The 26,723-nt window shown below is 40.5% G+C and overlaps 1 protein-coding gene across 3 annotated transcripts in view; it reads right to left on the reverse strand.

The window, feature by feature from the left end:
* cemip (cell migration inducing hyaluronidase 1) overlaps window positions 1–20,115 on the reverse strand; it is a 147,149-nt gene extending 127,034 nt beyond the window's left edge. Inside the window, exon 1 of one of the 3 annotated variants that reach the window (XM_014411347.3) lies at window positions 20,028–20,115. The gene's annotated coding sequence lies outside the window, so the exon portion shown is untranslated. Of the gene's footprint in view, window positions 1–19,765; window positions 19,834–20,023 lie in introns of those variants that run through there. The other 2 variants (XM_014411348.3, XM_014411349.3) reach the window with 2 other exon arrangements.
* Between the last annotated feature and the right edge of the window lie 6,608 nt (window positions 20,116–26,723).

Raw genomic sequence — 26,723 nt, forward strand, 5'->3', positions numbered from 1 at the left:
CGACTTGGTATTAATTTGTGATAGAACTGAAAGGATAAGAGCAAATCTAAAACTGGACATGTACTAGTTCGATCCCACAGAGGTGTAGGTGGGTGGACTTTACTAATACGGAGCACTTATTAGATTAAAATAACTATTTATGCCACAATAGGCAATTTAGTTTGACAGTCCAAAATGAAAATAAGAACAAAGTGCTACTACTGACATTTAACACCTTAATAGATGGTGTGAAAGGATTTAGTAGTGTTTTGTTTTTCTAAAGGGTGCATGGTAACATGACCCGAAGGCAATGAAATAAATTCACTTGAGAGAACATGTTCAGGTTGACAAGTAATAAAAAGCTCTTTTAACCTGCTGTTAGGACTGTTTCTATCCTTCAGACAATGCACTAAACCAGCATATGAAAGAAAATGTTGAAACGCTTTGAATAAACAAATGTTTAAAATGTATTTTTTTTTTTAGAAACACTTAAATAGTTTCACTTGTGCAACAAGTAAATTCTTCGTTGTCCTTGTTTAACCACTGACTGACTCAAAAACTGTTCCCATAAATTAAATGGACTGATTCTTACATAGCGCTTTTCTACTCTGCCAGAGCACTCAAAGCACTTTAGACAACATGCCACATTCACACAAGCACTTTCTTCTATGCTTTAAGTGCTTTCATACACATTCATGCTCCGATGGGGATTGAATCCACCAACCTTCTGATCAGTAGATGACCTCCTGAGCTACAGCAACCCCCATACTAAGCCTAGGAATTTTTCATTGTGTCATAATGACTTTTGGCTTACCATAAATCAGTCACTAAGTAATTATTTCGTTTTAGCCAAATTAAGGTTGAGAAAGGCATCACCACCCCATTTGGTAAATGAAGACAAGGCGCCACCATGATCAGACTGAACTCTGAAGGAAACACACCAGTGCACTATCATCAGAAAACTGCACTCTTGAAAAGACCTGCAGCCGTCTGCGTAAATTATAAAAAGAACACATATTGGGAATCCAATGTTTCAGATGATACATGGATAATTAAGTTAGGTGCATGGCAGCATTAACTGGCAGGTGCCCTAACACAGGCATCTGTAGCCAAAAAGCATTTGCTAAGCCTCATCTACTACTATAAGTCATTAAAAGTGACCTATTTACTGTTTGTGCACTATTAGAGCCTTTAGCGTTTGTAATGGATTATCTAATACTATGGTTTGTGTGTGGCACTGACCATCCAAGAAGTTTCTTTTGGTGAGTGAAATTCTTATTAGTCAGTTACTAAACACAATTTACCTGTGCTGCACCCATACAGTTTACACGGATCCATGAAAGCACAACAATCTGCTTTGTTACGTCCCCACATGAAAGCTAGGCGAAGAGGGTGGGGGACAGTAACAGTTGGATCCGGGTCGAAATGAAAGGGACGCCAGGCAGAGGTGTTTAACACAAAATAAATCTTTATTATAATTAATTAACCCAATAATCATATAAGCAGTAACAACAGAAAGAGACAGCAACGCTGCTTTAATGATAAATTAGACAGGCCAACCCAAAGAGATGGTGACCGCTTCAGCTAAGAAAACAACTATAAGGATTCAACAGAAAAAGACAGCAACGCTGCTATTAGCAATAACCAGGAAGGCCAAACCAAGTAATGGAGGCCGCCGTCACTTAAGCAAAACCACTGCTCAGTTGAGTTACTCACAACAAGCCACGCACGGTGGGGCTGGTCACACACACACAGCAGGCCTTTTCCACACCTAGACCAGAAGCACACCCTGACCAGCACAGTGGAAATCCACCAGAAGCCTCTCCCACACCCACACTGCTCTCCTCCAGCTTATATCACCTCTGGAGGGTAATTGGTGATAAACGAGGGCAGATGGTGTGTCCTAAAGGAGAATGCAGGGGCAGAGAGAAACAAGGGGAGGGGCAAGAAAGAAGGAGGAGGAGAGGACAACACCACGTCCACACACTCCCACATCCTCACAGGATGTAACAGCTTTATTTAATGAGAGGCTAAGTGCCACTATATTAAAAAAACTATGATGCACTGTGTGTGGATTCTGTGCGATGGTAGCTCTTCTGAAGGAGCCAGGTCTTTGATCCCATTTTGTTCTCCTTCCTTTGAACTCTTTTGGTTGTACCAACTAGAGATGGCACGATACCACTTTTTTATGTCCGATACCGATACCGATATCATAAATTTGGATATCTGCCGATACCGATATGAATCCGATATAGTGTTTTTTAATCAATAAAACTGTTTTTTAATATCTTGCTGCATTTTGTATAAGTTCATACTCAAGTTTAAAACAACAACTACACTAAAGCTATTCTGTTATACCTGTATGCAAAAAAAAATATTTCATAGTTCAGCAATACTGATCAATCTAATAAACTTAAACCTACACCATCCTCCCTATTCTGGTATTTTAAAGAGTACTTAGCGTAAATATTAAGCAACCTAACTAATAGGGTTCCAACTCCCAGCAACAACAAAAATAAATAAATAAAAAATAGGGAACCACCCCTCACGCTCCACCTCATGATGCTTAATCGACGTAATCAACCTTAATTTGATGCAGTGTGGAAAAAAAATGCACAGAAATCAATTATTTTTCAAGAAATATTAAATAGATTCAACATCTTTCTTCAACAAAATTGCAGACTGCACAGATGGTACCTTCCCAAAGGAAAAAGTACTATAGCTTACTAGGGTATATATTAGACTTAATAGTTACTATATACAGTAATGGACTTCTATTCATTTTGCATCAAATTAAAACTTTGGCTGTCAGATAATTATTTATTAAAAGCGAGACATTTTAAATGAGAATAAGAAAGAAAAGTATGTCTTTGTGCCCCCTTTTCCCTGTTCATGCCCTATCGGCCCCCCTGGCTAAACTTTGCTAGATCCGCCCCTGCACAGTTACGTCAGCTACGTAGAAAAAGATCCTCGAGTAGAAAGTAATAATAAATAAATTCTAACAACAGCTTATCAAGCTTAAACGTGCTGCTGTTGTTCAGCCGCTGGTTTCCTCTTTCTGGTGCAAAGTGGGCCAAAAACAAACCAGAGAGACGGACTCGCGACAGAAAAGCCGATCAGCTGATCGTTAAGCAGTTTCATGATTGAAGTAGCAGCCGGAGAGCAAGAGGCAGTCGCTTGTTAAGCTTAACGCAGGAATGCTTTACAAACATTCAGAGATGGACTTACACACTTGCTTTACTTCTCTCGGGATAACTTTGTCGGAGATGAAATGCCGGGTTGCTAGCGAAGCTCCACATGCTATCCAGACCACTGACAGGTCCTGCATGCCACAGCCGCTCTATCACGTGATGCATACTGCTCCGACGTGCTAACCTGAGGTGAGTTACGGTGTGTTGCAAGTTTTGTGAGGTGCTTTCGTGATATTTAATGGATCGGATTACATTTTTTATTTTTCTCCGATATCCGATCCAGTAATTTAGGTCAGTATCGGACCGATACCGATACGTAATATCGGATCGGTCCATCTCTAGTACCAACCACAGCCTATCAAAAACATCCGAGAAGACCTATGACTTCATGCAATCCCACTTTGGTGCCTAATGTATCCACTCCCTTGACAAGTTACAAGATGATTGATGTGATTAATACTGACCTCTTGGTGTTTTTAATTATGTGACTATCAGTAAAGCCTACATTAAACTCTGTTGTGAACACAGACACGCACACCAGGAGACCAAACAGCCAGGTAGTCAATCCTGTTATATTGACATCTGCTGCATGAGGAGCAAGTGTAGTTGGTGCATTATAAATTCTTTAAAACGAGTCTGTGCAGTCACAAAAAACAGGCAGGCATCCGGATATCCACTTGGAACCTTGCACTAACCTTCTGATGACACCATTTACATCACTGGGACCCAAGCAGACTTGCAGATGTGGAAAGTATAATCGCTGCTTAAGACTGAATGAAATATAGAGCACATTCCCCAATCCAACATTTGGTTGTTTCAGTGCATGTTATAAAACTTAAATGGATGCAAAAAAATCACAAAAATAACAACAACTAGGTCAGATCCACACATGACACAGTAATAGCAGACCAGTTTCCTTTTATAGCAAAGCAGCTGACAGATTCTTGGTTTTAGGTGCTAGCAGCAACAACTCAGCATCTTCTGGGACGTATTCTGGCATCCTGCCACAATTTACAGAGCAAACAACAGACAGCGTACAGCAAACAATAGGCAGAAGATAAATGTGTGAGCGCATAACAGGCAGTCCTCAAAGTGAAGCATTTCTCCCCAGGCAAAGAACAAATCGTAGGTTCAGTTATTCCAGTCAGTGTGAAGATCAGCCTCTGTTCAAACAGCCATCGTCAGCATGTTTGTGTAAAACAGGTCAGAGTGGGAAACCACAATTCATCATCATTTGTGTACAGTTTTAAGGGCTTAATAATCATCACACATTTACTAGAACTCAGTGCTGTATGGTGACTTTTACATAAAGGCAAGCAGAGACAATTCCCCATCCCCCTATGGACAAACTAAAACATCTTCCTCCACCATTTAACCAGATAAACTGCATCAGATTACAACAAAAAGAACGACATCAGAGCCCATTATAACTGTCACAGATCGAACTGTGAAAAGTGCCTTCTATATAACATTTATACACATTTAATGGGCTGCATTAGAGAGCAATTTGGGGATCATTATCTTGCCCAAGGATACTTTGGCATGCTGGAGCAGCCAGGGCTCACCACCAACCTTCCAATCAGTGGATAACCTGCTCTACCTCCTGAGCTCCAGCCACCCTGAGATTTAGTGTCTGGACACTTGTGTGGTTACTGTTATGCAATTGTACACACACGCACGCACGCACGCACGCACGCACGCACGCACACACACACATATACACACACACAGAGGTGCAGCTGTGCACGCCTACAAATATCGACTGTCTGGTTTGGTAATCTCCTGCACTCTTAGGTGACAGCAGAGAAAGAAATTATCTGTGAGAGACAGAGAGACAAGAGTGCAACAGAACCATGGTTCAACTACCTCAAGTAGTTTGACAAATTACTGCGAAAGGCTAAGTAAATATGACACTGAATATGTTATTTAGGGAGTATTCTTATTATAAGAGATTAAATCCAAATTAGCCCAGAAGGACATAGTAAGTCCAAAAACATCCATGACAAATAGCAAGGCAAGTTTTACAATAAGAATGAAGTTGTAACCTGGCTATTTTCTAACAGAGAGTAATAGACTGAAGTCTGTGAGATAGTTAAGGCAGTCAGCTGGAGCTGTGTTGCATCAAAAACATGTAAGATCTGAGCGCAACCAGGCTGAACAAGAGAGAAAAATCATGTGATGGTGTGAAGTGTGAAGAAACACACACATTTGCTCTTGAGTCAAAAGGAGCTGTAGAGTTATTTTTTGCTTTGGGATCCCCAAATGGTTTTCCCAATCACCCAATTACTTATCAATTTACCCAGTAGCAAGATTTCCAAAATCTAACATTCTTGCAATCAAAACAGATGTGATTAAAATCTTTGGATTTGAGTGATTTCACCCGCTCCTCACATACGCTCATATAAACCTAAAGGTTATAAGTGTATAGAACACAAATCTTGCTTAATGTAGCAGAAAGTGTAGCAAATATTAACAAATAGCTAATCTGGTTTTATTTAATTATTAGTCTTGTGTGGTGGAATCAATTTTTTATTTTTATTTTTCCAATTCATCTGCGTTAACTTGTTAGCCCGTTTCAACGAGTTTATGCGTTAACGCTGACAGCACTACTTATTTCACACGCCAATAAAAATATAAATGGGCCATTAAAGCCACTGACCTAAGGATTGTTAGGTTGGACATTGAATTATAATTAATATTAAATAACATCTACACCATCATAAGTTCTTTTAAAACAGCACAAAAATTTGCCTCCTATAATGTCAGAAGTGCTTCCAAGAAGACTAAATAAAGAACAGTAAAGGTAATTTTTTATGCCTCACTTTAGATTGTATATATATTAGAGCTGGGCGATATATCGAGTTTTTTAAAAATATCAATATATTTTTATACGAGATATAAGATGTGACAATATCCTTTATATCGATATAGTCTATGTTACGTTATAATTATACTTGTGGAGCCGCAAATTTGCCTCTCTTTCGTCCACTTTTGTCTTTACGCAGCGTTACTCGACCTCGCCTCTCGCCTTCACTGAACACAACTCCCCCTCCTCCCCCATCGCTTCACCTGCAGGCAGCGACAAGATGGACACGGCAAATCTGCGTTAACGAGTTACTGCGCATCGCCCCGTGCGTGGGGCTGGACGGCGTCAACATGTTAACAAGCTAACCACGCTAACGAGCTAACCCCGCTAACGCCATGCAGCCCAGAGGGGCTGCACAGCCTAAAATCCTTTCATTCTCTCAAAAGTTGACAGCGCGCCTTTTGTATGAATTCTGGTTGTGCTTGATGGCCGCGAACCGATTTTATGTGGAACACGGCGCTCAGCAATCTGTCAAAAAATGTTTTAGTACGACTTTGGTAAGCTACGGAGCTGCACCGCTTGATGGATTGTCAGAGCATTACGGCTGAGCCTGGCGGAGTGATACATACTGTGCTTCAACGTAATATTACCCTACTGTGTATAAGGACCATAAATGGCACCTGTTCAGAGACGTGGTTATGAAGAGGATTTCAAACTCCAGGCTGTCAGTCACAGAGTACAAGTTGGGAACAGAGCAGCTGTGAAATCTTTGTTATTACGCTCAGCGTCTTTTAGTTTACATTCTGACTGCACAGTGGTGAGCTCTTTGTTATGCACAAAAACAACAGTTTTCTTTTATTTATGGAGCATTATTATTTAATAAATGCTCATAATTTATTTTTGAGTAGTTTTTTTCATGTACATCTATGCTGTATGTTAATAAAAGTGCCTGTGTGACATCTGGGACACAGCTTTGACTATGAACTCTCTTTTGTTCTTACTTTATGGCTTTAAAAAAATATATATATTGAGATATATATCGTATATCGCCATCCAGTTAAAAAATATCAAGATATGAATTTTGGGTCATATCGCCCAGCCCTAATATATATCTTATTTTATTTGACTTTGACTGTACTTGACATTATTTATATGTTTTTGCATTTAAAAAATTATTCCTTTAAAAATGGACCTCCTTAATCCCACTGACACATCTTCCATAGAGGAAGCAGAGTCTGGGTGTGATGGGGACAACTCGTCCATCACTGGGGTTGAGGTCACCAGGCAGTTAAAAAATACTCCTTTATGGCGGGGACGCTGGGGGGGGGATGAGGTTTGCCCTGAATTACTGAAGGCTTTGGATGTTATAGGGCTGTCTTGGATGATACACCTCTACAATGTTGCGTGAAGATCGACAACGGGTTGGTGCTGCATATACAGTGATCTGGACGCTGTACCGGTCCATCTTGGTAAAAAGAGAGCTGAGCAAAAAATAGAGGTCTCAATTTAACAGTCGCTCTACGTCTACACCCTCACCTATGATCACGATCTTTGGGTAGTGTCTGAAAGAACGAGATTGTGGATACAAGCAGTGGAAATAAGCTTTGTCTGTAGAGTGGCTGGCCTTTCTGCGATATGGTGAGGAGTTCAGTGATCTGGATGGGGCTCTAAGTTGAGCTGCTTCTCCTCCACATCAAAAGGAGCCAGTTGAGGTGTTTCGGGCATCTGACAACAATGCCTCGTGGGTGTTCCAGGCATGTCCCACTGGGATGAGTCCCCGGGGCAGACCCAGGACACGCTCAAGAGATCATATCTCTTGGCTGGCCTGGTAGCGCTTGGTTTTCCCCCGGATAAGGTGGAGGAGGTGGTCGGGGAGAGGGAGGTCTAGGCCTCTCTGCTCAGGCTGCTGCCTAAGCAATGAAGCCCAGACTGATGCCTAAGCGACCCACGATCCGGCCCCAGATAAGCAGAAGAAGATAGATGGACAGTTATAACTGCAATCACACATCCTTCCTTCCATCCTCCTTCCTTTTTGAGCCCTGAGTTGGGGCTATGATGACATCAAGTGTTGCCGCTGCTTTCACACATAGCAGTATTATAGCCAATCCCTGAATTCGTTTCAAGACAGATAGACACTTTCAATTTCACACATAACCACCCATGTCCGACTGCATACATTAGAGCCATCGATTTGACATCACAGTGAATTATGAGCTTGAAACGTACAGGTTTCCATTTAACTGCATCAGATTATTGATGAAAATCTGTACGCGGCAGGTTGTCATTAGCCAGGCATTATCTTCGGGTCGTCTATTGGCTTTTAAATAAGCAGATGCTTTCGTCAGAAAAATAGAAGGTAATTAAAATCAACCACAGAAAGACACAGAAATAATATGCTTTTTACCTCCCATCTGCAGTGGAATTAAACAGTGACACCATTATATATTTAGATCTACCAGTATGTATTTCTGGGCTAAACGTCAGCATGTTTCAACTGTAATGCTAGTACTTTGACAGGAAATGGCATAGTTAGATATATGCTGCACTTTTTGTGCCACAATCATTCCCTTCACCCTAGGAGGGAAATCATACACACAGTCACACTCTGTGTGGACGACCTGTAGATAGAGGAACATTTTCAGTTCGTCTTCCAACGTCTGGTGGGTCTTATGAATACAAAATACTACTGCTGTGACTAAGAGGATGTTTGAACCGACAATTCACACAACAGTAAAGAAAATAGGTTCTCTCAGTACCCTCAGAAATATCTCTAATATGCCTCGCTGAGCATCTATTTACCCAGTTTTTGAGATACAATGTGGGAAGCGTCTGTTTCTAAACATCTCCTTTTTCCTGAAACTGCAGAATCGACATTTCAGTGTTTAAAACACAAAAATGTAGAGAACAAATTACCTTTAATAGTCCCATATATTTCTTGATAAAATTTGGTAAAATCCCATTAGTACAAAAAAATGTAATTAACATTGCTGTAACACAGTTGCAGCACTAGAATATGTTGTGGGCGGGGCACAGCTCAAAGATCATGAGTCAGGTTCCATATGGGTCAAAGCACAACTCACCTGACATCTGACCCATATTAGGACTTGAGTTGAGTTGAGTAATTCAGATCTACACTGCCAATCAAATATAATAACAAGTGACAACATTTGGAAAACTTTCAATCTGGATTGTTCATTTAACATTTAATTTCTAAACTCTGTATCATTCCTCAAATTATCATTTCATGTGTAATTTTGTAATTTAGCCTCTATGCACCACCAAACTTTCAGCTTTAGTTTAGGAAGTTTAAGTACTGAATTACCTGTTTTGCAATACAGCAAGTTTTACAAATAGAGCCTCAACATTAAATGGACAAACTAGCATAATTTAAATTGTAAAGAATTTTGTTAATAATACTTGGATAAAAATCTTTTGAAGCCAATGACTACCTGAAGTCTGGAATTCATTACATTATAAATGCTGCATTTTCTCCCATTAAATACTCTCAGGCTTTTACTGCCCATACATTCAGTTTCTTCTTGTGTGGGGGTCTTTGTGGCCCCCAACTGCACATTTCTTCTGAATGTGAGCAGAAACTTTACATCCTATTACTTCTGTCAGCAGTCACATCATCAATAAACACAAGTTAGCCAGCTCCACTAGCAACCACAAACAAATGTCCAAACAAATGGCTGTAAATATTGTCCTCACTCTACCACAAGTTTATTTGAGATCGGAGACCTTGCTTGGTCAATAAGGGAATATAAATTACTAATAGCTATGAAAAGACAACACTGTCACTGTCCATAAGATGTTAAGGATGTCTAAGACATAGGGTAGCTAATGAGCTATTACATGCTTATATGTGGTACAGATGGATCCAACCATCTCTCCATCCAAATCAGGTTTGCAGGAGCCCATCCCAGCTGCCACTGGGCAAAAGGCAGAGATTAATAATAACTAATCATTACATTTGTTTTTATATCACAAAGATTGTTGAGTGAAAATCAACTGCCTCAATCATACTAGTCCACTGCTATGCACACATGCGTGTGTAGATTAGCCAGCTTTGGGTCATGGCAAAGACGGAGAGCTGAATAAACCTGTTTTTGTTTATTGGCTAAAGTTTTAATAACGGATTGGTTGCAACAAAGTCTTCCACAAATATACTGCAAACATTCCTACTGTCCCTTTAACATGACAATCTACCAACAAATGAGAACAGACAAAGATTTTAAATCAATTCTTGCAATACAAAGCATAGGAAGTTAAATCTGTTGGTGCTGCTGGTGAATATGAGGAGATTAAAGTTAATTAACTAAAGCCTGGACCAGCTGGAAAAGACAAACAGGATTAGTGTTTATGTGGTGGTGATGATGTGAAGGTGATATTCTTTTCTGATAAACAATCACATCATCAGGTGCAGGGAGGCATCCTCTAATATGAAAATGCAGGAGTCTCTCAGGTCGACGTCAAAGCTGTTTTAGATAGAGTAAGTACATCAGAAGATGTAAGAGACCATAATGCATCCGTGAATCTGGCAGTGGTGAGCCGTTGGGAGGAATCTAAAAATAGGAATAAATCAAAACCTACAAAAGTAAAGCAATCTCTCTTTCCTTTAATCTCAGACAGCAATTGTCATATAGCTCCTTGCCCATTTGAATTCATCCTTTACATTATAGCTATTTTGTGGCTACAATTGTCTATTTTCACTGAAAGCTCAGCTTATTTTGTGCTCATTGAGGACTGTAGCTCTCTCTGTTATACGAGTGTGTCTGCCTCCAATTAACAATGACTGAAGCTGGGCGAGCCGAGCGGCCAGCAGCTTGTTCAAAGTTATGGTCTGTGCTTCATACACATCAAGTAATTAGCAAGTACAAAAACGTCAGTGATTTAGCATCATAACAGATAAGTTTCATCTTGCTTCTCTACACATGTTAATAACTCCTTTGGTACATTAACAAGGAACTCTCTGAAAGGGGACGGCACTTCTGACCACATCCGTAAAATAGGAAAGTTGACCAAGTTCAGGCTCAGCGGTACGTTTAAGTTAGCATGTAAAAGAATGTCTGAATGCAGCACTTTTAACCAGCCGTTTTACCAACACGCCACTTTCAAATTTCATTCATATTCTGAACGCCTCCGAAGAAACTGACAGAACCATATCACACTTTCCTCAAGCCTTTTAATTTAGCTGATTTTCTTGTTAATATATTTTAATATAAACGTGCATACCAGACTTCTGAGCATATAAGCAGCTTTTTTAGAGACATGTGGTCCTCACAGGAAAGCCATGATGCTGAACATCGAATGAAATATAAAGTTTTTAAAATGACTCTCATCTCATGCAGCAGTTATATTAATCCATTTGCCACAGATGAAGAACATTTTTCTGCAGAATACTCATAATCACGATTTTCCACTAAGTTTTATGTCTAGTGAGGCATTTTATTTTTATATACACTCTAAGGGGAATCGTGACAAGGATGGTAGGACGTCAACCACAGTGAAAAATCAGAAGAAGAAAAGACCGTAATCATCACAACACGGGCAGTTCCACGCAAAACTCTGAGAGCAATGGGAAGAAGGAAGGTGAGAGTTAGTGAGTGAGCGAGCAGCCATCAGGAAGATGCACAGATATAGTGAAGAATCTGCACAGAGACCTAAGGCAAAAGTCTGAGGAAGGCAAACAAACCACCACCCAGGGTGGAGCGAGGCCTTTCTTTTTTATACACGATGGATCTGAAGGTTTTATCATTGAAGCTTTAATGACCATCTTTAAAGCTTCAGTGTGAGGGAGCATAAATTATTGATCTAGCAGGCAGTACATTTCTTTCTCTCTCACTCGCTGCATGTTTCACCTTGTTCTGTTGCAGCTCGTTCACTTCAGTGAATTTAGACTGTAAATGATATATTACAATAACTACATGAGAGCAACAGAATAAATTGGTGTTCATTACAAAGCAAAATTGAATTTCCACAATATAGCAAAGCACCAAGGATAACAAAGAGCTTGAATGGGCCATTAATAAATTAATGGCTAGAATAATATTTCTGTGCACATCTGGTGAGCAGGTGCTAGTTTGTAGCAAGACAGTCTTTGTTGTTCAAAATAATCTGCTCGTCAGCCATTTATCAACCTGCTGTATGTATGTGTCCGATATATTCTGGAAACTTCTGGAAGTCCTTTCTTAGTCTACAAAGGTAAATTGAATATTGCAACTCAAAAAGTGGATAAACAAAAATTTCATTGGGTGTATGCTACACTACACCCTTTTCTCAGTACTTTGATCTAAATTGGGCTCCTGAGATCCAAACAAAAAGGGTGTGGCATACGTGTGTGTGTGTGTGTGTGTGTGTCTAATTTCAGCACCAGCTTTTAAGCTGCTGAATGTGCATTTTAGGCAGCAGAGGCACGTGCACACGCAGGTTGAGGTGGATCTCTCTCTGTATTCTGTCTGTCTGGATCACATCATCCACAAAAATAACAGGCTTGCACACAAAGCCAAAATAGCTGTCTGTTACAATGCCAGGGCAATGCCTGGAATCAATTTATACCCAGTTGTTCATGCAAGCTTCTCATTGCATGTCATTAAGAACATGGACTGGGTGGAGGTGCTTTAAGTCAGGGTGATCCAGCTTCTGTTGCAGACTACAAAGTCCAGACAAGAAAGGAGCCAATCTAAACAATTTCACATCAAATTAAGAAACTGATGGAAGCGTCAAGGGTATAAAAAAAAAGACAAAAAGGATCAAAAGCTTTTGTCTTTGTCACTTCATTTATGAATACGACGTTCTTCTTAAAAATATACCAGAGGAGAAAGCAAAGAGAAGTACAGCTGACAGGCCTGACTGGAAGGGAGAGAAATTTTCCTCTTTCAGTTGAGGCTAAAAAGCTGATGGTTTCCTCAAGTAAACTGTGGCCTTTGGCTGCCAGCCCAGTCATGCACGGCAGTAGCGCTTTGCCAGTTCTTCCCACTGACTATACGTCGTTGACTGTGTGTGTGGAAAGTAAATGTTTTTTTTCCTCTGCCAACAGTTGTGTTCCTCACTTTGGAAATGGAATGCTTACAGTAGACATAATACAAGAGAAGCCAGAGATTTCAGACATATTTGTGTGTGTGTGTGTGTGTGTGTGTGTGTGTGTGTGTGTGTGTGTGTGTGTGTGTGTGTGTGTGTGTGTTAGGGCTGGGCGATATGACCCAAAATTCATATCTCGATATTTTTTAGCTGGATGGCGATATAAGATATATATCTCGATATTTTTTTTAAGCCATAAAGTAAGAACAAAAAGAGTTCTTAGTCAAAGCTGTGTCCCAGATGTCACACAGGCACTTTTATTAACATACAGCACAGATGTACATGAAAAATTACTCAAAATTAAATTATGAGCATTCATTAAATAATAATGCTCCATAAATAAAAGAAAACAAGGTTGTTTTTGTGCTAAACAAAGAGCTCACAATTGTGCAGTCAAAATGTAAACTAAAAGACGCTGAGCGTAATAACAAAGACAGACAGATTTCACAGCTGCTCTGTTCCCAAGTTTTACTGTGTGACTGACAGCCTGGAGTTTGAAATCCGCTTCATAACCACGTCTCTTACAGGTGCCATTTATGGTCCTTATACACACACAATACGGTAATATTACGTTGATGCACAGTACGTATCACTCCGCGAAGCTCCTCGGTAGCCATAATGCGCCGACAATCTATCAAGCGGTGCAGCTCCGTAGCTTACCAAAGTCGTACTCAAACATTTTTGACAGATTGCTGAACGCCGTGTACCACATAAAATCGGTTCGCGGCCACCAAGCACAACCAGAATTCATACATAAGGCGCGCTATCAACTTTTGAGAGAATGAAAGGATTTTAGGGTTAGCGCTGTTAGCTCGTTAGCGCGGTTAGCTCGTTAGCATGTTTAGCTCGTTAGCACGTTGACGCCGTCCAGCCCCACGCATGGGGCGATGCGCAGTAACTCGTTAACGGAGATTTGCCGTGTCCGTCTTGTTGCTGCCTGCACGTGAAGCGATGGGGTAGGAGGGGGAGTTGTCTTCAGTGAAGGCGAGGCGGAGTAACGTTGCGTAGAGACAAAAGTGGACGAAAGAGAGGCAAACTTGCGGCTCCACAACTATAATTATAACGTAACATAGACTATATCGATATAAAGGATATTGTCACATCTTATATCTCGTATAAAAATATATCGATATGTTTTAAAAACTCGATATATCGCCCAGCTCTAGTGTGTGTGTGTGTTTTCTTACTCACTTGCTATGAGAAATGCGATTCTGAGATCTTAAGACTAGTTCAAGTACAGCTCTATGAACATTTTTTAAAGGGCATTTCTACAAGTATCGTCACGAACAAGGTGAAAACATGCTGTATTGCTTTTAGATTCTATTTTACATTATATACATTATAAGTGAAATACATGAATAAATCAAATGAACATAAAGTTATACCACCAAGCTTGCAATTCCCTCTGAACACAAGCAAGAGTTTAGTCAGAAATAAGATAAGATAGAACTTTATTAATCCCTCGGGTGGGTTCCTCTGGGAAACTCGATTTCCAAAAAAGCACAGCACCGACAGAAGTTACAGTTACAGAATATCATATATATATATATATACACACACACACATATACACACATATATAAATACAGAGACAAATATAAATAAAATATACGAAGGGGATAAATAGAATAAATAGGAATTAAAATAAAAATACAAGTGAAATAGCCATGGACTAAGAGAGAAAAGCAAACTTTTTCAAAGACAAGATTGTTTTTCTCAGAAAAGCAGAAGCGAATGAAAGTAGGAAAGAATATTTTTGGTGGGTGAACTGTGAGCTGACAAAGCCAAATCTGAAATTTGAGTGTGTCCACTGTAGCAGTGTGCTGTATACAGGTAACACTGAGAAACGAATGCTAGTTTAGGAAAAGAACTCAAGCTACCCTCATTTCAGCCTGATGTCTTGTACTTTTAACAGGTCTGTAGGCTTTCTGAAGGTCTATCTAAACATAATCTGCCACTTCACTCATATTTAGTCCAGTCCTTGTATCTAAACATTTTCAGAGGAATGTCTTTTGTTGTTCGTTTGCTACTTATTACTGACCACTGAAGAATACAAAAGGCTCCTAACATCCTAAAGAATGAAACAGTGTCGTGTCCACACATAACAACTTAGCAAAGAACCAATTTTAAATTGTATTTTTAAGCACTTTGTCACGAGCAGCCTGTCACAAAAAACATAATTTGTTTACATTTCTTCATTTGAATCTATGAATCTTGAATCTTACTGCTGCACCAAGAAGGTGATTCCCAAAGAGCTACTACCTACAAACTGTTGGCATGTATCTACTAGGGCTGGGCCATATTATACCGTTCACGGTAATACCGGTATAATGTTAGGCAACGATAGGAAAATGAAATATCGCGATAGAATGGGAGTAAAACGCGCATGCGCAGTGCCTTTGTTTTCATACGCACATGGCCGATTGTTGAGTGAAACAGATGATCCAGAATTGGTTTGTAAAAATGGTGCAACTTCAGTGATGTGGAACTGGTTTGGTGTTTGTCCGTCAGATACACAACAAAGCACATTTTTTTGCAGAACATGCAAGCGGCCGTTGTTATTGTCATATTTGTCGGACTAAGATGCTCTTAAATCTGGGAATAATCTGGGTCCTAAACTCCGTATGCTTCAGGTCAAACTACACTGCAGCATCACTTAGAGTTAAAAACTGTCTAAATTCTTTCATCTTTAATAAAACGATCAGCATTGCTGCTTTACGAGGTGTAACTATAAAGTTTAACTTCCAGGCATCCATGAAAACAAAAGTTATTACATTTAACGGAGTTAGAAGTTAGCAGGAAGCTAGCGGAAGTTAGCTCGCTAGTTTCGCTAGTTACCCAAGCATGATATAGCATGTTCTGACTGAGAGATTTCTGAAAAAAATCAAACGTACAGCTCTGCTATCACTTGCAACATAAATGAAGACAGGAAACTAAACAGCAGTGACGTTTGTAGGGTTACTGAAGTTGGGCTAGTTGGTATATAATGATGTGCTACGTGATCGCTAGCGACACAGCTATGTTAGCATAACATAAACAGTGAAGCTGGAGGACGAACACTAACACTTTTCCACTTATAAAAGTTAACGTGAAGGTTCTTCATGGTTAGAGACAAATGCAATCGCATGGCAGGATGCTGTAAACGGACCAAACTTCAGTCAGGAGAACAACTGAGATAATCCATCCACAATACGAGGTTAGTCATTAATATACTGCAACAACATGGGAATAGAGCAGCTGCCAGAGAATTCAACATTAAGGAATCAATGGTACAGAAATGGAGGAAGCAAGAAGAATGAGTTTAATAAAGTTTGATTTATCTGACTGCTTTGTTTCGCTTAATGTGCCTTATAATCCCGTGCACCTTATGGTCCGAAAAATGCGTACTGCACACTGCAGTTTAATGTTGCAAAGCACCTCTTTTTAACTTCAGTGGATATTATACGTGGTTATGCTCAGGACATGTCAGCCCATTTCTACTGGAAATGCCTTTTGGTTAAACTTTCAGCAAGCAATTTGCATTTGTACTGTTACATTTTTATAAAGCTTTAATGTACATAAAAACCAGCTTCTTGTTTAAGTGAATATAAATGGAAGGTTGTCTTTTTGCGCTAGTAATGTTGTGGAGTTGTATTTTGTCTCGCATCAATTATATCGTCGGTTATATCGTTATCGCAAATTTTCAAATATATATCGTGATAAATATTTTTGGCCATATCGCCCTGCTCTAGTATCTACAGCAAATGAGCAGCATCCAAAATTCATCTTCTTAAGAAACAGGGCAGGAAAAAAGACGCAGCAAAGCCCTGAAACAACACCTGACTGAAACAGAAATGGTGCCAGCGGAAAGGGCAAAAAGTTTGATGTAGTGATAAATCCAATCTTAACGTTTTTGGTTCAATTTTCAAATTCTTTGTCAGTATGTACAGAGGAGGTCAGGAAAGAGGTCCAATGAGTGTCTACAGCAATCTGTAAAAAATGGTCAGTTACTGCTACATTTTACCCAATGTGGGGGGTCTTGTCAAAATCGATGGCAATAAAAGTAGTGTGAGGTTTCAGTCCACCAAGTATCTGATTGGCAGTGGCTATGTGATACTGAAAAAGAACCACAAAAAATACAGGGTGTATGAAAAGGAATGATTTGATTTCAATGTGCTCTTTACTGCCATTCAGTGGTAATGATCGAAACGTACTGTTAGAGGGGATTTGCAAGTTTCAAGTGGTTGGCAGCGGGTAGCATAACAACAGCACTGATGGAGACATGGAACAAATTGTGTCCAGAGGCTAACACACTGAGCACTTGTAAACATTTCAAGTTTTGTATTTTAAAATTTATCACAGGTTTCACGTGTACATTACTTTAAGAAAACAGATGATTCTTTTTGATTCACCCTATAGATGTTTTCACCTGTGGTTTGGGGTAAATACCACCCTTTACCACCCCAACATTAGCCAACCTTTAGAAAACGTTTCTTTTTTAACCTATGACAGTGTACAAACAATACAACACTTCAGCTATCAGACCATACTCCTACGTTCAACACATCACACACTGTGTCCGCTTGACTAGAAGCAGCAGCATTTCTTGAGCAAAGAACAACTGTATCAGTTCTTTGAGGCTTAAATTACATGTTGATGTAAGTGACAAACGCCTCTAGTTTAACACAGTAATTACAACAAAAGTAAAGAAGCTGGTCAGATAGTACAAAACCACAGAGTGTCTGTTAGAAATGAGTTGGTGGTGGGAATAAACAAAACAGTGGATTAGACCAAATTACTTCTTCCTCATTCCCAACAGAAAGTCACTGCAATGAAATATTAGTCTTTGATAGACCAAGCCGCAGCAGCTGATCCCAGACCAGTCCCTGAGGATCAGACACATCAGAGCAGCTGCCGATTCAGAAGTGATGCAAGTCTAGAATAAGAAGAAGCTCTCTGACAGCACAGACACACACAGACAAACACCAGATCTTGCAACAGCTTGTACATTTGCAAGTCAGCTATAGATGAAAGGAAATTCCACAGGCTTACACCTTCACTCGTGTAACCCGTGCTCCTAACTCCAGCTGCACAGCCCAGCACTCATCTCTCCCACTCAGCTCATTTATGTTCAAGATTTTCTACACGCCTTCATATTCTCTGCTGATATTCTGACAACCACCCCAGCCTGAGTCTCTTTTTGCTAGCACTTTAGTCAGTCTCAGTTAGTTGCATAACCATTTTTGTAAGAGCAGGCCACTCAGAACCAAATGATTTTGACAAGAATGCTACATATTGTACATATGAATGTAAACTGTGGTTTTGTATATGTATATCGAATTAATTGTTGTCCAGAGAGGATGCCGTGGTGATGACAAGTTGAACAGCACCACGATAAGACAGCAGTGAGCCACAGACAGCTCTGCAGCATCATCACTCCATCAGGCCAAGCACATGTTCCAAATGACTTGCACATTTTGTAGCAGAAACACTTATCAAGATTTAAAGAAGGCAGTACAGACACATGCTCAAGTAATAATTATTTGTATGTCAAAATGCTGACATGAAGACAGTGCAATAGTACGGTGTCATTAACATGGTTTTAAACTGAAATTAGTTTAATCTCATTTTGTTACAGGCTCTAAACAAAAGTGAGCTAACTAGGAACAACTAAAAAACACAGTTACATATTGATATTTGCATTAGGTTTTGAGATCTGAGCTTACTCTGAAATGATGCACCGCCTGGCTTAGATGACCCATTTGTCTTAAATTTGTGTTTGTGTATATCCAAGACATCAAACACTTACCCGAGTCATTTAACTTCTTAATGCAATACACTCTATGTTAAACAAAAACCCAATTTAATACTCGGAACTGTTTGGCTATGCTCACTATAGTTATACTACAGCTAGCGCTGGCTGTGGAGTTCCACGCATGAAAGGCTTTTGCACGTTTCTCCTGCTAATCCAGCAGCAGAAAATCTTAGTGTTACACATCAGTTTGGGAGATGGCAGTAAATTTTTCCTCTAATTTTTTTCTCCCTTTTTTTGTTTGTTTTGTTTTCTCAATGATGGCTAGCAAATGTGCATGACCACCACCTGCAGGTGGTAGCGGAATATTGCATCCAACCGTTCCATCAATTTGTTTCACATTCTTTTGTCTCACCCGTTAATGTGGTCTGACAGAGAATGTTACAAACAGTTGTTGAGTGCATGCATAGACAGAAGCTTTGGGGAGCTGTGTTTGAGAAGTTTAAACTTTAAACTACTACTCAGCTACCGCCCGGAGATTATGTAGGATGATGGTCACTACCTGTTGGAGCAGAGTGCAGAGCAGACTCCGCTTGCTTCCTCTGGTGGTGAACAGCAGCGCGGGAGTAAAACGTGCTCAAAGGTTTTTTTTTGCTCTATTTGTGGCTGAGCTTGTAACATTCTCAGACAGACGTACTGTCACACTCTTGAGCTCAGGTGATATTTTATAGATGCTGCCCACAAATGAAGAGATGCTCCTGGCAGCATCTGAAGGCGCAGCCGCCACAGAGGACCTCTCTAAGCCCGGCTGCGTTCAGAAAGGTGCTCACCACATCACGGCCAGCATTTGTACTCTCACAGTTTCAGCCTGCGGCTTACAGCTGCACGCAGCTGGCGCGGGCTGTTTGGTGGGCAAGTTATCAGGCGTGTGCCGAATGCTGCGCGGTCCAATCAGCACCAAGTGTTCGGGAGTGCTTACCTTTGCCCGCAAGTCGTGGCAGGACGGGCAACGTGCGTTCAGCAAACCTGCCCGGACCCGCTGCTGAGTCCACCTGGTGAACTGCGATCTCCTCGGTAACACGCGATAAGCGCACTTAAAACACATTCACACGCATGTTTTTCCCTGCACACCTGTGGATCGCCGTGACCAACAAATACATAACCCCTCACCACAACCTCACCATGTACAGCTCGCCCACGCCCAGAGAGAGAGGTTAAAGAATCCGTAGACACCTACCTACCTCATACAATCCGTGTCTCGTCCCAGAGTCCGCAAAGGCGCAGGGTGGAGCAGAGCAGTGATGGAGGGAGCGCTCATGTGTCAGCCGGTGTCCCTGTCCGAGCGCATGCTGCAGAGCCGCCTCTATTTACTCCAGCTGGAAGAACGACACGCCCACTGTGCGTGTGGGTGGGTGACAGAGAGAGAAAGAGAAAGAAATTTGGAACCATGTTTACATTTTTGTCTGTTTGGAAGCGCTGTGCATGGATGTTGCCAGGATTTTTAAACTGATGTGGAAAAAAAGGTATTAGGAAAAAGTCTATAAATAAATGAAAACATATATAATAAAACGCACAGGCCACGAACTCGTACATTTATTTGTTGTAAGATGTCAATTTGTTTGAAAGCCTTCTCTGTACTGCCAGAAATCATCATCAGGAGATACTGTGTGTCCGTTTAGGTGATTTTAAGACCGCAGTAAAAAGTAATAAAATGTTCATAACTGTGCTTCACACCACAGAGAGGACTTGCATGATTAGGTCTATCTGCAAACTTCAGAACACTTCCTCCAAGTTACTGGGAAAATACATCAAAAATAAGCTGTGTAAAGATCTTTAAATGTAAAAAGAAAAAGAGAGAAAATAAAGCAGCTGACTGAAATAACTTCACATAGTATCAAAATAAAAGTCATAATACAACAATAATATAATAATATGATATAAGGACTGAATTCACCCATCCACATTGGTAAAACTGCTGAGGAACAGTCAAAAGAAAACAACAAAGAGCCCAAGGCGATGACCTGACCAGACTTCCCATATCCTAGTCTATCTGTGGATCTGTATGATGCACTGGAACAAGCTGAGGCACAGAGACCCTACCCCGCAACCAACAGGACCAGAAGGATTAACTGGCACAAGAAGGTGGGTTTGTTGCTGACTTCATTTTCATAATAAGATCTTTTTTTTTTCACTTTAGAATTCGCCTTTTAAAAAGTTCTATTGTGGCATTTCACATAATTTAAGGCAAGTTTTATTTATTAAGTGAAAGAAGCTATTGCAAACAGGTCTGGACTTGCTGATCTTTCCATCAGTCCTATTATCATGAACACGGCACACAGAACATCAGTGAAGAATTTCTTCAACTCTTTTCTTGGAAATACTCAGAGGTGGAAGGTCACAAGGTTAGCTAGTGGGCTGTGTTCTGAAGGTAGAGCAGGTTGCACACTAATCGAAGGGTCATTGGCTTGATGACTGACTCCCTCAAACTGCATGCTGATTGCACCTGATGCATGCATTAGTTTGTGAGTGGAAAGTTTACTGGTGGAGGCCACTGACATCTTTTCTGATGTTGTTGTTGCTGTTATTTTCCACCATTTTTTGTTGTTGTCGTCTTTGCATTTTGCATTTTGCTAGGGTCAGTGTCGCCGCTGGTAGCAAGGAGGAACAAGATGAGCATACAAAACGACCTCCAGCAGGGTCGTGGTGTAAATATCTCTGACCAAACAATCAGAAACAGACTTCCCAAGGGTGGTCTGAGGGCCTAACATCCTCTAGTGGGCCCTGTGCTCACTGTTCAGCACCATGGAGCCCAACTGGCATTTACCACAGAATTGGTAGGTCTACCACTGGCATCCTGTGGTTTTCACAGATGAGAACAGGTTCACTTTTTTTTTTTTCTTTGGCTCTCGGAGGAGGCGGACGCACTTTTTCTCCTCTCCCTTATCTTCCCTGCTTATATCCTTGTCTAGTATTGAGAGTGGAGAGATATTTTGCTGCTATTGTTAATAATCATCATCATTACCATTGCATTATTAATATAATTTACAGTATTGATAGTGCATTCAGATGTTTAAACATTTTGGTACCCAATTAGCCTTTAAGATAAGAGATAAGATAAGATAGAACTTTATTAATCCCTCGGGTGGGTTCCTCTGGGAAATTCGATTTCCAAAAAGCGCAGCACCGACAGAAGTTACAGTTACAGAATATTATATATATATATATACACACACACACATACACACACATATATAAATACAGAGACAAATATAAATAAAATATACGAAGGGGATAAATAGAATAAATAGGAATAAAGATAAAAATACAAGTGAATTGCACATTTCAAGTATTTATTACAGGTGCAGTGATAACCACTTTAAACTGTTGAGTTGAATCTATAATCTTAAATGCTTTTGAATGCTTGTTATAATCTTAAGTGTGTATGTGATGATCCTGTTGATTTTGAGTACATCCTGTACAGAGTCAGAGTAACAGGAAACTGCAGGGTTGCAGAGCATTTGCTGAAGTGAAACCGAAAGCAGAATCTAAGTGCAGGTTATTCTGAGGAGCTGGTTAGACGAGGCTATGTGAATAACTAGGTTATTCAAATTGTCTTTTATACTTTTATATTCTTTTATTAAGCTTTTAGTAGAGGTTCTTGATTAAAACATTTATTCAACATAGTACATATAGTTTCAGTTAGGTTGTTACACATAAGGATGAGCCTCTGTTCTTGTGAAAGGTCAGAAGTGCAACGGGTGAGATGAGAGAGCATGTAAGGATGAGACACACATATAGTTAGTGAATGTTAGTACGCGAGAAGTGACATAGAGGCCGAGTGAGGTCGTGACATATACACACACACACACACACATTAGTTAGACTCTTTTATGGGTGAGAGGTTAGTCATGTCTGGTTGTAAATGCGAAATTGTCTCTGTAAAAGAGAAACGGTGACTTGCAGGATGAGTGTCTTGAACGGGAAGTCAAAAGGTTGACAGGAAGAACCGGCCATAAAGATAGAAGACAATGTTCTTTGGAACTGTATTAAAAGTCATTGTGGTTTTGACCTGACCTATGTATGGAATTGATCTGACGTATGAAGGGGCATCAAACCCTGATGCTATAAAATAATTGTTTGTGCTTTGATTAAGTCGAAGATCAATTCCTGTCTGCGTACAGAGTGAGCTTCCCACACGTGTATTCATTAAAATCAATTGTTTGACCAAGTTCTGGACCATGGTTGTTTGTACTCTCCTTCCCCAATATTTGAACCCCAACACTAGTCTCGTGTTTTTTTTGTATTTTCCCTGGAACACTCTCTCACAGTCTGTTCTCTAAAACCTAAAAGAGGAATTATGGATTGGATCAACTGGTCCCTAAATGCAATTGACACCCCTTTCTCATCGAGAAGTTTGGGCTTGGGTGAGCCTGAGTGCTGAAGATATCTACCTATTCTGAACCATGGTAACAGGGTTCTTGCTGATCGGAGCTGGCTTGGCCCTGACTTATCGAAGAATTAAGGAAGCGGAACCAGCTGTTCAAACCCCCACAAGGCTGCCCGCTGGGATTGGAACGATGGGAGAGGCGTGAGTTTCTCAAAATGGGCTCATTGAGTGCAGCACAGATAAGATCTTGGAGAAGCTATGGCTGCTGTGAACACTCAGAACAAGATCTCTGACTGCAGACTGGATACATCTCGGAAGGGCTCGCTCGGAATGAGATCTCTGGGCGCAAAATCGGATGACATCTGCCAGGAGTGAACAAGACATTCATTTACTGATCCACACCAGTAGGATCTACAACAATAACACTGGAATGCTGCTCTGACTGAAATAGAGGAGTCAGGGATCCAAAAGTCTCAAAGTGAATCCGCATCCCCACTTGTCTTGGTTGTCAAGCTGAATGGTTACCTACACATTTCTAATGACTTCACATGGTTGAATGTAAGAACAGTTAAAGACACACATGCATTGCCTCATGAGTCGGATGCACTTTGCTGCACTCGGTGGAAATGTCTTCTATGCACTGGATCTCACAGGGTTGTACAATGTCAAATACAAGCATTCTCCTCCCCATTTGGCCTTAATGAGTTCAACAGGATGATCATGCTACCTGGACAACCTTATGGTCTGTACGTCATCTGAACAGGTAGAACTTGAGCATCAACAGATGGTTTTCTCATGTACAGTGCAGACAAGCATTCAGGGCTTTGAAACAAGAACTTGTCCGTAGTGTCACATGAGCCCATCTGGATTTTAATGCAGATGGGCTTCATCCTTGCAGCTCTTGTTTCTTTTGATGGCCTTGGAGCCGTCCTCTTACAAACTGCTCAAAGAAGTCCTGACATTAATTAATTCTTCGATCTTAAATATGATCAACCTATCTCTAATGATCGGCTATGTACCACAGGCCTTCAAGCTGGCTGTAGTTAAACCTTTACTCAAAAAGCATCTCTAGACCCAGCAGTCTTAGCTAATTATAGGCCAATCTCCAACCTTCCTTTATATCAAACATCCTTGAAAGAGTAGTTGTCAAACAGCTAACAGATCATCTGCAGAGGCTTATTTGAAGAGTTTCAGTCAGGTTTCAGAGCTCATCACAGCACAGAAACAGCTTTAGTGAAGGTTACAAATGATCTTCTTATGGCCTCTGACAGTGGACTCATCTCTGTGCTTGTCCTGCTAGACCTCAGTGCAGCGTTCGATACTGTCGACCATAATATCCTATTAGAGCGATTAGAACATGCTGTAGGTATTACAGGTACTGTGCTGCAGTGGTTTGTATCATATCTATCTAATAGACTCCAGTTTGTGCATGTAAATGGAGAGTCCTCTTCACACACTGAGGTTAATTATGGAGTTCCACAGGGTTCAGTGCTAGGACCAATTCTGTTTACATTATACATGCTTCCCTTAGGCAGTATCATTAGAAGACATAGCATACATTTACACTGCTATGCTGATGACACCCAGCTCTATCTGTCCATGAAGCCAGATAACACACACCAATGAGTTAAACTGCAGGAATGTCTTAAAGACATAAAGACCTGGATGGCTGCTAACTTTCTGCTTCTTAATTCAGATCAAACTGAGGTTATTGTACTCGGCCCTGAAAAGCTTAGAAATACGGTATCTAAGCAGATTCTTACTCTGGATGGCATTACCTTGGCCTCCAGTAACGCTGTGAGGAACCTTGGAGTCATTTTTGACCAGGACATGTCCTTCAATGCACATATTAAACAAATATGTAAGACTGCGTTCTTCCATTTGCGCAACATCTCTAAAATTAGAAACATCCTGTCTCAGAGTGACGCTGAAAAACTAGCTCATGCATTTATTACTTCCAGGCTGGACGACTGTAATTCATTATTATCAGGATGTCCAAAAAACTCCCTGAAAAGCCTTCAGCTAATCCAAAATGCTGCAGCAAGAGTCCTGACAGGGACTAGAAAGAGAGAGCAGATTTCTCCTGTTTTGGCTTCCTGTTAAATCCAGAATTGAATTCAAAATCCTGCTCCTCACATACAAGGTCTTAAATAATCAGGCCCCATCTTATCTTAATGACCTTGTAGTACCATATCACCCTATTAGAGCACTTCGCTCTCACACTGCAGGCCTACTTGTTGTTCCTAGAGTATTTAAAAGTAGAATGGGAGGCAGAGCCTTCAGTTTTCAGGCCCCTCTTCTGTAGAACCAGCTTCCAGTTTGGATTCAGGAGACAGACACTATCTCTACTTTTAAGATTAGGCTTCAAACTTTCCTTTTTGCTAAAGCATATAGTTAGGGCTGGACCAGGTGACCCTGAATCCTCCCTTAGTTATGCTGCAATAGATGTAGGCTGCCGGGGGATTCCCATGATGCATTGAGTTTTTCCTTTCCAGTCACCTTTCTCACTCACTATGTATTAACAGACCTCTCTGCATTGAATCATATCTGTTATTAACCTCTGTCTCTCTTCCACAGCATGTTTCTTATCCTGTCTTCCTTCTCTCACCCCAACCAGTCGCAGCAGATGGCCCCGCCCCGCCCCTCCCTGAGCCTGGTTCTGCCGGAGGTTTGTTCCTGTTAAAAGGGAGTTTTTCCTTCCCACTGTTGCCAAAGTGCTTGCTCATAGGGGGTCATATGATTGTTGGGTTTTTCTCTGTATCTATGAAGCGCCTTGAGGCGACTTATGTTGTGATTTGGCGCTATATAAATAAAATTGAATTGAATTGAATTGAATTGAATTACAGTTTCCCCTTGATGGAAAGATTGCCAGACCAGTGGCATTTGCCAGCAGGACCTTCTGACACTCTCAGCTAAACTATCCAGTGCATCATTTGGACTTTCTTTCTCTGAAATGGGCAATCTGTTAAATTTTACTGACAAAACCACCAGTCTATTCAGGAAAAACCCAGTCTGGGAAGCTATAAAAGACAGGAAAACTGAGGACTTAAAAAAAGGGTAATTAGAAAGACTGAACACACTCGGGGGGAAAGTCACAGGTAAAGTGAATCAGTAGACAAGACTATCAAAATAACACAGGCAGTAGCTTAGCAAAGAAAGGAGATACAAAAAACAGTTGAAAATACAGCCAAAACTCTACGGACTGATCTGAGCGTAAAACCAAGGAGATCTAAAAATTTATTTAAAAAAAAAAAAAGCAAAATTCAAAACACTATACAAAGGAAACAATCTCAGCTAAGGACAAGGTAAAAGCAGAAACCAAGAACTCAAAATGCTCTGACAAAAAGTAAACAATAACTTCAATCAGATCATTACAAAAGAAATTGTACGTTTAGTTAAAAGCATTAACTAAATGTACCGGATCAAAACACAAAACACCGGGTCAAAGATCCATGCAGAAATGTACACATGCTTACTTCCAGACCAAACACTGTACACATGTATACCATTCAGAGGTTCTTGTGCAAGGGAGCAACTACTCTGCAATATG

The sequence above is a fragment of the Maylandia zebra genome, linkage group LG1 (genome assembly GCF_041146795.1).
Source record: "Maylandia zebra isolate NMK-2024a linkage group LG1, Mzebra_GT3a, whole genome shotgun sequence".
Taxonomy (NCBI): domain Eukaryota; kingdom Metazoa; phylum Chordata; class Actinopteri; order Cichliformes; family Cichlidae; genus Maylandia; species Maylandia zebra.